The sequence below is a fragment of the Ambystoma mexicanum genome, chromosome 8 (genome assembly GCF_040938575.1).
Source record: "Ambystoma mexicanum isolate Mex_15411 chromosome 8, UKY_AmexF1_1, whole genome shotgun sequence".
NCBI classification, from domain to species: Eukaryota; Metazoa; Chordata; class Amphibia; order Caudata; family Ambystomatidae; genus Ambystoma; species Ambystoma mexicanum.
The window spans coordinates 628,307,067-628,319,555 of NC_090929.1; the positions used below are offsets into that span (position 1 = coordinate 628,307,067).

Genomic DNA, 12,489 nt, shown 5'->3' on the forward strand with positions numbered 1-12,489 from the left:
ATAGAATCCTTTTTGTTTTATTGTGTAGACTTAGTATTCCTTGCTTTTTGTTCTTTTATGAGTAGTGTAGGCCACTCTTTTTGCAAAGACCATTACTAGTCTTTCAAACTCTATTTAAACACCCAATGCCTAAAAGGGAACAGTTCACAAAAACAAGTCTCAAACCGCAACTTCAAAAAAGCTACTTGTAACGACTTGGAAAATGGCATGAACATAATATAATGGACACTACATCATATCTGGACAACCCAGCAACCCTGATTGACTCTCAACGGTTCATAGTGATAATTTTGAAAACAAAGTTTCGAAAAACAAAGTTCTGACTGCCTATATTTAACATGCAAAGTGCATTTCTTTCTAAACCAATCCGTCGAAAATAGTCATGGACTGGTTTCAATTGAAATGCACTTTTACATGTTAAAAGTAGCATTTTTTGTAACTTTTTAACGTTAGATGGAGCTGTCCAGTGCTGAAATTACAGCACTGGACAGCTCCATGTAACGTTTCAAGGTTTTAGTGTATATTGGGGGGGTTCTCCCCCAGCCCCCCAACCCCCACGACACCCCCCCACCCCCAACCCTAACCCAAGCCCCAACCCTAACCCTAACCCATGTCGACGGCACTTTCGAAAGAATGGCATTTCGACCAAAAAAAATTGAAAGTTTGCCATTCGAAACTTTTTTGTTCGTTAAAATGACAGGACACCTCTTTCAACCAATCGCTATACTCAATGTTAGATAAAGTAGCCCCGAACTCAATGGGAACTCAATTGAATGCAAGTATTCTAGCACATTTAATTGCTGAAGCTCACACCTCTACCAATGGACCAATTTTTATTGCTTCATTAGATCTATCATCTGCCTTTGATTGTGTTATTCGAAGCAGGCTATGGACTAAAGAACTAGTTACTCTTACCTTGTAACGTTCTTTCGATGGGATGTTCCTCCGACGTATTCCTTATCTTAGATAGAAATCCTTCAGCTTTGCTGGCCTCGGAAAATTTTTTCGCCAGAGGGCGCTGCGCGTCGATGATCGCCGAGTCGATGACCCTCGACGGCCTCCGTGCCGACGTCGACGTCATCCTGCCTATAAAGGCCGCGCGCAGCGTCCGTTGCTCAGTTCCGTTTTGTAGTCCCCAGTAATGTTTTTGGATTAGACTAATCACCTTGAAGGAGCATAGGCTGCAAACCCACAGGAAGTCATACTGCGGGGATGGATGGGAGGGTCGATAAGGAATACGTCGGAGGAACATCCCATCGAAAGAACGTTACAAGGTAAGAGTAACTAGTTCTTCGAAGGGATTGTGTCCTCCGACGTATTCCTTATCTTAGATAGACTCCCATAGCAGTGGTATTGTGACTGGAGGCGGGAGTAATAAAAGTTATGTTACCCTTCCAGAATGGACAGAGTGTAACACAGCCTTGCCGAATCTAGTTTCTTGACTAGAGGAGGAATCCAGGCTATAGAATTTGGTAAATGTATGTGCGGACGACCATGTGGCAGCCGCACATATATCTCGAATTGGCACCCCTCTTTGAAGGGCTGAGGATGTTGCGATACCCCTGGTAGAATGAGCCCTTAGATTTTGAGGAGGCTCCTTTCCTGCCAATTTGTAGCACTCCAGAATGGCTAAAATAATCCATCTGGAGATGGTTTGTTTTGTTATTGGAAGGCCCAACTTATGTCCTGCATAACCTACAAAGAGTTGGTCTGCTTGTCTGATCTTAGCCAATCTGCTGATATAGAAGCTCAAGGCTCGCTTAGGGTCCAGCCTGTGCAGTCTCTCTTCCTCCTTCCCCGGATGAGGAGGAGGGTAGAAAGAAGGTAATATAATCTTCTGAGTGATGTGAAACTCCGAGACTACCTTCGGGAGGAAGTTAGGCTTCACCTGAAGAACAACTTTGTCCTTGTAAAAGATTGTATGTGGAGGTTTACACGATAAGGCTTGCAACTCGCTAACCCTTCTAGCAGATGTCAATGCTATTAGCAAAACAGTTTTGAGGGTGAGAAGCTTCAATGAACAAGAGTGTAGTGGTTCAAAAGGGGCACCCTTTAGGAAGTTTAAAATTAGGTTTAAATCCCATAAGGGAACTTGAAAAGGTTTCGGGGGATAAACATTAGTTAATCCTTTTAGGTATTGTATTACCAATGGAATTTTGAAGTATGAAGGCTCCTCTGCAGTGCGCTTAAAGATTGATAGCGCTGCGAGATAGCCCTTAATTGTGCCAACCTGTAGGCCTGAATTAGCCAGGTAAAGTAAGAATGACAACACCATAGGTGTACCACAAGAAAAGGGTTCAATATTCTTTTCTCTGCACCAGCTGCAAAATTTGTTCCAACGGCAGCGGTATAGAGTTTTAGTTGCCGGCCTTCTGGCCGAAAGCAACACCTCCATAACATCATCCGGAAGGTCCCAATCCTTGTACCTCAACCTTTCAGACACCAAGCGTGAAGGTTGAGGGTCTTGATGGCTGGATGGAGAACCTGACCTTCCTTCTGCGAGAGAAGATCCTCTCTGTATGGCAGTCGAATTGGAGGGCAGATGGACATGTCTAGAAGGTCCGGGTACCACGTTCTCCTGGCCCAATCCGGGGCAATTAGGATCATGGTCTTCCGAAACCTTCTCAACCTCCTGATCATTTGAGGAATGACAGGGACCGGAGGGAACGCGTACAGAAGTGGGAACTCCCAGTCCACTACGAACGCATCTCCTAGAGCTCCTCTCGGGGGAAATTCCCTTGAGCAAAATCTGTCGCACTTCCTGTTGATACTGGTGGCGAACAGATCCACTTGAGGGGTTCCCCAAAGGGCGAAGATCTCTTGAAGGACTTCCTGAGCTATCTCCCACTCGTGAGAGACTGTGCTCTGCCTGCTCAGAGCGTCCGCTGTCAAGTTCTTCTCTCCGGCTAGGTGAATTGCCGATAGAGAGATTCCTTCCTGAATTGCCCAAAACCAGAGCTGCATCGCCTCTCTGCACAGTGGTAGTGAGGCTACGCCTCCTCTTTTGTTGAGGTAGTGCATGGCCACTGTATTGTCCGTCATTATTAGGACGTTTCTTCCCCGTACAGACGGCAGAAAAGCCTTCAGCGCTAGTCTGATGGCTCTCAGCTCCAACAGGTTGATATGTAGTCTGGACTCCGATGGAGACCAACGACCGCTGATGGTCAAGTCGTTGGCGTGAGCTCCCCACCCCGTGAGTGAGGCATCCGTGACTACTGTTATCTCCGGCCATGGTTGCCAAAACATTTCTCCTTTCAGGATGTTCTCCCGACAGGCCCACCACTGAAGGTCTCGGGCTACTTTGACCGGGATCCGAAGGAGATCTGTCATCCTTCCTGAGAACTGTGACCACTGAGTTCTCAGTGCCCACTGGAGGGATCTCATTCTCAGGCGAGCCTCCGGCACGAGGAATATGCAGGATGCCATGAGGCCTAGCAACCTCAGAAAGTCGTAGGCTGGGAGATATTGGGCATTCTGAAATCTGATGACCATCTGCAGAATATCTCGAGCCCTCACCTCTGGTGGCAAGGCTTTTCCCAGGGAAGTGTCCAGGACTGCTCCAATGAATTGGAGTCTCTGTGATGGTATCATCTGTGACTTCTTTAAATTGAGGGAGAAGCCCAGCTTGTGAAGGAAGTGGCAAACATAATCTAGTTGTCTCTGAGCCTGTTCCGAAGATACAGCTCTGATCAACCAATCGTCTAGGTAAGGGTAGACATGAATCCCTTCCCTCCTTAGACTTGCAGCCACAACCGACATTAGCTTGGTAAAGACCCTCGGGGCGGAGGTTAGCCCAAATGGCAGAACTCGAAATTGATAATGAGAGCTGCCAATTGCGAACCTCAGGTATCTCCTGTGCCTGGGATGGATCGGCACATGGAAATAAGCGTCCTGGAGGTCTAGAGATACCAACCAGTCCTGAAGCTGGAGGGCCTGAAGGATCTGAGAGAGAGTCACCATCTTGAACTTGTCCTTTCGGAGGAATTTGTTCAATTCCCGTAAGTCTAAGATGGGTCTCAGTCCTCCGTCCTTCTTCGGTATTATGAAGTAGGGGGAGTACCAACCCTTGTTCCTTTCCGCTACAGGTACCAGTTCTATGGCACCTTTCTCTAGCAGGTCTAAAACCTCCTGCAAGAGGAGCGGATCTGGAAGCTTCAAAGGGTTGTTCCCCGGTGGATGACTCTGAGGGATATGTAGGAAGGGCAGGCAGTAACCTTGGGCCACTGTCTCCAGAGCCCAAGCATCTGACGTAATAGCCTGCCATTCCGTCAGATGGTGAGTTAACCTGCCCCCTACTGGTGTTCTGTGAGGGGAGACCTCAGAGTGGTTTTGAAGCGGCTGATGCAGTTGCCGAAGGTAAAGTGGCTCCTGCTCCTGCGGGTGCGGCTTTCTTTCCCCTACCCCGTCCACCACGGGTAAATCTTCCTTGGCCTCTTTGAGCCGGTCGTCCCCTGCCCCTTCCATATGAGGAATAGTAACGAAAGGACCGTCCTCTCCACGATGATCCCGAAGGACGAAAGGTATTCTGACGGATAGCAGCTCCCAATGACTTGGCTGCTGCCTTGGACGTTTGCAGTTTCTCCAAACTGTCATCCGCCTTCTTTCCAAAGAGGGTAGAACCGTCAAAGGGCATATTCAAAAGCCTGGTCTGCACGTCAGAGGCAAAACCAGACTTCCTCAACCACGCATGCCTGCGGATTGTGGTACTTGCCGCCATGGCCCTGCTGATACTGTCAGCAGAATCTAGGCCAGTTTGTAGGGTCTCGCACATCGCATCTTTACCATCCCTGATGATGTTTAAAAATGCGTCCCTTTCCTCTCCTTCTTGGAGGCAGTCAGCCGCTGATGAAGCGCACTCCCAAAGGGTGTGGCTGAACCTAGCGAGCGTACAGGTCGCGTTAATAGACTTTAACGCCATGCTACAGGCAGAAAAAACCTTCTTAGCCATGGCATCATACTTTTTGTCATCCCTATCCTGCGGAGCAGTGGGGTATGCAGATGTGCTGCCTGATGAGGTTGCAGCCTGTACAACCAAGCTCTCAGGAGTAGGGTGTTTTGACAAATATTCAGGGTCAGAACTAGCCACCCTGTATTTTGTTGACAGTTTTTTATTTACTGCCGGGATAATTTCTGGCGTTTCCCAGTTTGTCAAAATCCTTCTCTGTAGAGCAGAGTGAAATGGAACCACAGGATCCTCCTGTGGGCCCTTGTCCAGTATGTCAGTGAGGTCATCCTGCTGAAAGGCAGGAGAAGGTGCAGACCAACCCATAAATTCTATGATTCTAGACATCAGAGCTCTATATGGAGTCTCCGCATGTTCTCCTGGGTCTGGTTTGATAAATTCTGCTTCAGGAGAAGTGTCCAAGCCACTAGCTTCCTGAAGTGCATCCTGAAGATTTTTTAATCTTCCTTCCTCAGAGGCGAAAGTCTCTGGCTCTAGTGATGTGGTCCTCTGTAAATCAATATCTTGGTCTGAATCCTCCCTTTCCTCAAAAATCGAGGTTAAAGGGGGATACATTGGTTTTTGGAATGGTATAAACCCCATTTCCAATGCAGAAGGAGCCATCATCACAGGCCTTGAAAACGTCGATGTCGTCGACACCGACGTGAAAGTACTCGAAGGCGCCGTGAAAAGCGTCGAGAAATGTGTACTAGGCCTCGAAGAACTCGAAAGGATCGGAGTCCTGCTCGAGAACGACGTCGACGTTCTCGGCGTCGAGTCGGAGGTCTTTTGTCTAACCGTTGGCTGTGGAGTAGCCGTGGTTCTTTCCTTCACCGGCGTCGATATCGGCGTCGACGTCGGCGTCGACTCGATCGACTGATGCGCCGATGAATCCTTCGACAACGGCGTCGATGGCGCCGACCTCTGTTTCGAAGGAGTTTTCGACGATGGCGTCGATGATGCTTTATCTCCCGATGGCTCGAGGCGCTTTCGGGTTGACTTTTCCGCCGGGTACTGCGACTCGCGGCGTTTAGATTTTTTGGGTTTTTTACCCGGGGTATCACCCTCAGCTGTCTTCGAGGGGGACGAGGCCGCTTTCTCGAAGACGCTTAGCATCTTTTTCCTGAATTCCTCCCACTCAGCTTGCGAGCTGCGTTTTGTGGGGCAATGAACTCTCTCAGGAGAACTCGACGAAGATGACGAAGGGGATCTCCTACGTCTCTTCTTCGAGTGTCTCGATGTCGACGAGTGGTGGGAGCCACTTCGTGATCTAGATCGAGAGTGTTTTTTATGGTGAGGAGACGAACGTCTCGACTCTACCGAAGAAGCTTTCGAGGAAGTTAAAGTTGACCTACCTCTCTCGAGCTTCCCCCTACGCTCCTTCAAGGCTTTCGCCGTCATGGAAAGGCATTCCTCACACTCCGAACTCTGGTGCGTGATTCCCAGACACCACAAACAGACCCTGTGAGGGTCCGTCAACGACATTTTCTTCCCGCAGTCTCGGCACTTTTTGAAACCGGACCGAGGGGTCGTCGGGTCGGAGGAGGATGCCATCGATATCGAGGTAAATAGTAGTTATTATATACGTTATCTTGACGAGAACTGAGCAACGGTGTTCCGAGGCACAACGAAGCGCGGAAAAACGGAACTGAGCAACGGACGCTGCGCGCGGCCTTTATAGGCAGGATGACGTCGACGTCGGCACGGAGGCCGTCGAGGGTCATCGACTCGGCGATCATCGACGCGCAGCGCCCTCTGGCGAAAAAATTTTCCGAGGCCAGCAAAGCTGAAGGATTTCTATCTAAGATAAGGAATACGTCGGAGGACACAATCCCTTCGAAATGTTGGATCTTAAGTTTCCTCCGGGTTTGGTGGCGCTAATAGCGCTTCTACATCATAACATCACAATCAGAGTTCGTATTACTAGCAAAGGCCATCTAACACATTCTATTCCGACTGCTATTGGCGTCAAACAGGGCTGCAATCTTGCAGCAGTCCTGTTCAACTTATATCTTTCGGATATCGAAGGGATCTGGGATCCCCGTCACTCCTTTACAGTCAAGTTAGGTAAGCTTCGTCTGTCTTGGCTTGCATATGCAGACGATGTGTTACTTTTTGACAGTACTCATTCTGGACTTCAGAACAAATTAGAAACGTTTGAGTTATATTGTAAACGAAACAACCTTACCATAAACTCATTGAAATCGAGCATTCTCATACTATCTTCTAAAAAAAGCTAAGAAAGTTTCGATGGAATTTGGATTCAAACTATATTAACATTGTTGCTCAGACAACTTACTTAGGGTACAACCTGGCAAACAATTCTTCTGCAGTGTTTTGGCAACAGACAATTGCGGAAAAAGTTCTCCCTCTACAAAATCAAATGAGATTAATTTTACGCAAATATTGCAAATTTTCCCTAGTACCCCTATTTGAATTTTACTTAAAAAAGGTAGAGGCCATCATCTTATATGGTTTGGACCTGAATTTAATAGATCTTTCTTCATTTTTGAATAAAGTACAAGCTGGGTTGTGGAAAGCTACCTTACGCCTTCCTGCGTCCCTTCCCAACGCAATTGTACGACATGAGCTAGGATTGAATTCTTTGGCTTCTCGATATAATTGGCGCTCGTTGAAAACTTATCTTAATATGAGTTTTCCAGAAGAAAACTCTTTATATGAAGATTTTTTCATTATGCTGAGGGAATCCAAGCCTAGGTCCATTGCATGTTTCCAGCAGAATATACAGTTTATTCTAAACAACATCAACATAGCAGCAGACGACTTACAAAGGAGGCTTTGCACAGCTCATAAGCGTTTATTTTTTAATGATTGGGCCGAAACGTGCGAACAATTAACACAGTATTCTTCATTTACTGAATATGCACATTATAGACACGCTCAAACACCTCGCCTGCAATATCTATTACTATCACCGAGTGAAGAAACTCGTGCAATATATATGCGCTTTCGTTTAGATCTGCTGCACACCAAGAGGAGAATGAAACATTGGGCAAATAAAGAGACTACTGCTGTAGATACTAGATGCAGATTTTGTAAAATGCCTGAAATCAATGAGACCTTAAAACATCTTTTTCTGTTTTGTCCAACTTTTGAAATGGAACGTTTAAAAATCATTTCTTCTTTTAGTTCCACCAATACTCTAAGCAGTAGAGGGTTAATTTGAACCAGATGTATGTGGGGGTCATGTAACTCGATAATTCTTGCGACTGTCCGTTTAGTGAAAATTATAGATGTAGCTCTTGAATCGCATGTAGTTTAGACTTAACTTTGCCAAGTAATGAGATTTATTTTATAGTATGTATATTGTGTATACGAATGATTTTGCTAAGAAATTAGAGTTTTATAAACGTAACTATTTTTCCTTCGTATATATTTCAATTATGCCTTTTCTGTATTTATATCTATGTGCTTATATGTTTGTTGAAGAGGTGTATTGAATCTCGATGTATATTTTGTAAAGTTGCGTATGCATCAAAAACAAAATTTTTGTTTTAATAAAAAAAAAAAAAAAAATAGCCCCGATTAGGAGTAAACTAGCTGGAGAAAACACGTCCCATCAAAAATGGAATAGCCAGGAATTGAGCCTAATGAAAATAATGCAAAAGACAAGCTGAAGCAAAATGGCTAAAATATCCATCTGAAGCAACTAAAAGTACTTGTAAAGCCTTAGACAAAAAATACAAACTGGCTATCTGTGAAACTAAGAAAAATGTCTTTAACAAGCAAATCGAGGAGTTCAATAACACCAAAAAACTCTTTGAAATCATAAAATCCTTGGAAACGTCAGGCACTTCATCCACACTCGCGGCCCCAAAGGCCACTGCCTTAGTATACAATGGGCCTTCGAAGGAAAAAGTTAACAAGGCATGTTCTAAGATTAAACACAATGTAAATAGGCACATGATCACCCTGCTTCTTCCCCACAAACTAGTAAATAAAGGAGACTGTCAAATTCAATTTCTCCACTATTACCATCTCAGACATGATGAATACACTGTCCACCATACGCCCCTCACAATGTCAGGAAAAAGTGATTCCCCCGGCCTCATACGGGAACACAAAGAAATCTTGGCACCTTTCCTTGTCAGATTGGTCAACTCCTTCCTTCTATAGTAACCAGGTCTCGGACACAATTAAGAAGGTCACCATTACACGTTTAGTTAAAAACCCTGGCCTTGAGCCCAAAGAACCTAGCAATTTACGTCCCATCACAAATTATAACTTCTTGCTACAAATACTGGACAAAAGTGCCACCAGACAACTACAGTTCTTCGTTGAAGCAATTGTTCTTTACTGTAGGCAATCTGGTTTTCGTCCACACCACAGCACAGGGACTGCACTCTTGGATCTCCAATCCCATATGTTGAACATCACAGATAAAGGCAATGCTGGCCTGTTCGTATTACTCGACTTATCAGTGGCATTTGACCTTATAGACCACGACCACCTACTCCACATACTTGGAGAAATAGAACTATGTAGCAGTGATAGCATCAAACGGGTCCAGTTTTTGCTCTCTCTCGCAGCGCACATCAAGAGTTTGCTGGGGAGATGCAACTCCACGAGCCGCACGCATGACCTGTGGCATCCCCCAGGGAGCATGCATGTCCCCACTACTTTTTTACCTATACATCAGACCAATGTGCGACCTCTTAGACAACCTCAATATGGATAATTCAAGGACTAGCTGTGTCATCAGCATAGTTTGAAAAAAACAGAGACTACATTCTTGACTCGTCCACGTTGCAAACCTCATAGGATCACATCGAGGCATGGATGAACTCAAATTGTATGTACCTCAATGGCAATAGGGCGGAGTTGATGACATTTGGCAGAGCACACACAAGCTCCAAACTTAACCCTAGGTACCTATCCTTCTCCATACAGGACTGCTGCATCCAAGTGTCTAAGAGTGTTAAGACTCTAGGTTTCCATCTAGACTCCCTACTAAATGCTGATGCACGCATGAATCAAACTGTAAGAAACTGCTCCTACTAACTCAGACTACTGAAAAACCTATGGCCGTTCCTCTGGGAGTCCAATTGTGCAGTCGTTGCTCGTGCAATTATTTTGTCCAGGCTGGACTAAAGGAACACCCTCCTGATCAGCGCCCACAAAAAGAACATACAGACTTTGCAGGTAATACATAACAATGCAGTCTGCATCATTAAAAACAAATCCAGAACAGACCATATCTCGTACTATCGACAAGACCTCCACTGGCACCCTGTCATGGCATGTCCACAATTCAAGACAGCAACGCTTGTCCATAAAGACTTATAACATCCCAGTCTACATTAAATACCTGGTGCCCATCTACGAACCTCCAAGGAACCTACACTTGCCCTGGTCAGAAACACCACCTTCAAACGGGCAAACAGCCTGGGAATATCATTCCCTGTGCAGACTGCCAACATTTTGAACACCCTTCCACTTGGCTTAAGGCTACTTAAAGAACCTAAAAAAATCTGTTGCCAACTGAAATCCCTGTTGTTCCACTGAGACCCCAATTCACACCTCGCTAGGCCCATATTGTATCCCTCTCATGTACCGTCTTTCTGTTGCACCTTGTGTTCTTGTTACGGCGCCCTGATGCTCGCAGGCTACTGGCGCCATATAAATAAATAAAAAGAGAATGTTTTACTATAGACCATCATTGTCAGTGTTACTGGGAAAGGAACCACAATGCAACATGAAACTTTTTCCTGCGATTCAACGGGATTAATACTTTTCTGAATGGTTCAAGCTTGGCAAATCAGGACAACAGGAGAGAACTTGACAGACCTGATTTTGACTCCTAGGAGAACGTAACACAGGAAAGGGGAGAGTACTAAAGAAATAATTCTCCTTTTCCCCACTCCAGCGTCCGTTTATCTAGAAAAGCAGTGCACTGTTGTCAAGTAGCCCATGCATTACCTAAACTAGTATCTCATGTGACTTTAACAAGATTTTGTAGGTTGGGGGAGTGGCTTGATAGACATTATAACATGGCTCCTGAGGACCCCTCGATAGTCACGGCACCTGACATTATGCCACAGGACGTGAATCACACTTTATGGCAGTGTAGAAATTCATTTTTGATAAGGGTCGAGATGGTCCAGGAATACAATAACTAAGCGGAGGGAAGCCGGAATAGAAAAAAGCAGGTGAGCGCTCAACAAACCATAAGGAAGAAAGGGATTTATGTTCTAGTATTGGTACTTAGAAGACAGTAAATACTGGAGAGTATAGAGAAATGGTAACACAAGAAGGAAGAACCTGAAAGACTACCATGGAGGGACATAGGGTAATAAGGGAGATAAGCAAGGATTTCACTTTTAGGTGGATTCCAATGAGGGTTCCTTTTTAGTCATATCAATAGATTGCTTTATACTGTAATGTGAGTAGGTTTCTGATTGATGAGTACAGAGTTTGAGTGTGGCAAGGAGTAGAGAAAATAGCATTGTTCAACAAGTGAGCAAAGGGCCCAATGTTCCTTAGTATCCTTAGATCCATATCCCCAAGGTCTCCTCCCAGTTTCTCAAAATGCACGAACTTCGAGTACATTGAATATTTGTGGTGGTCTCTCTCTGATGGATCAGCCAGGATACTTTCCTCTAGATACAGTAATACATCTTGTGTCAACCCTCATTTCGCAAATGTTCTCCAGGTTCACCAACTCTGACACTTCATTTAGCCATCTCCTTCCCTAGTCACCATAACAGATAATAAAGATTATTCGCTTCTTCAGACACTTTATGAGAATAAAGCACCTTATTGAAGTACAATGAAAGCAGATCAAACACTTAACTGATTAGCATATTACTAAAATCCTCATTCGATTGGTCTGGCACAGCAGCACAATGTAAAGTTTTATTGAATCTTATAAGCGCATTCTCTAGTCGTTCCTTTTAAAAATTCATACTCTTCCTCCTTCCTTCTGCAGCTTTAATATTACATGTGACTTTCCCTTGGTCTACTAAACATCAACACTCCCAAGAACAATTAAACACGTGGTATGCCATTGGTATAAGAAGTACTAAACATGAAGGTGGTCATGCAGTGCAAACTATCCGATGAGGGAGAAACTTTGTGCACGAATCTGAAATCTGTCCTTGGCGGTAATGTGCCTTCTCCTAGCACCCCTTTAACACAAATAGTCAGAATGTAAGGAACTGAATTGGGACTACAAAGTTAGGTTTCCCATTCACCATCTTCATCAAGAAGTACAAAAACAGATCGGAAAATGAGCACAAGAAAGAAACATTTTCCAAGTCCTTCAGGGATGTTGCATGATAAAACCCTATAAATGTGAGCTACTCGGCCCTTCTCTACATGACAGAGTATTAGATGAAAAAAAGTGTATAAACTATGGAAGGATGGATTAGAAGTGGATGGATTAAATAGTTACAAAAGACTACAACATTCAATCAAAATTAAAGCAATGCCTTGCTACTATGAAGATCTTCGAGCAGCTCATTTTAGATTGGTATACTAACAACATACCGGACTCCTCAACTACTGAATGCATCTTTTTTCCTAAT

General features: G+C 44.8%; 1 protein-coding gene across 12 annotated transcripts in view; it reads right to left on the bottom strand.

Annotated features, from left to right (window-relative positions):
• EIF4G3 (eukaryotic translation initiation factor 4 gamma 3) overlaps nt 1–12,489 on the bottom strand; it is a 4,880,525-nt gene that overhangs the window by 3,503,073 nt on the left and 1,364,963 nt on the right. The window lies entirely within an intron of this gene.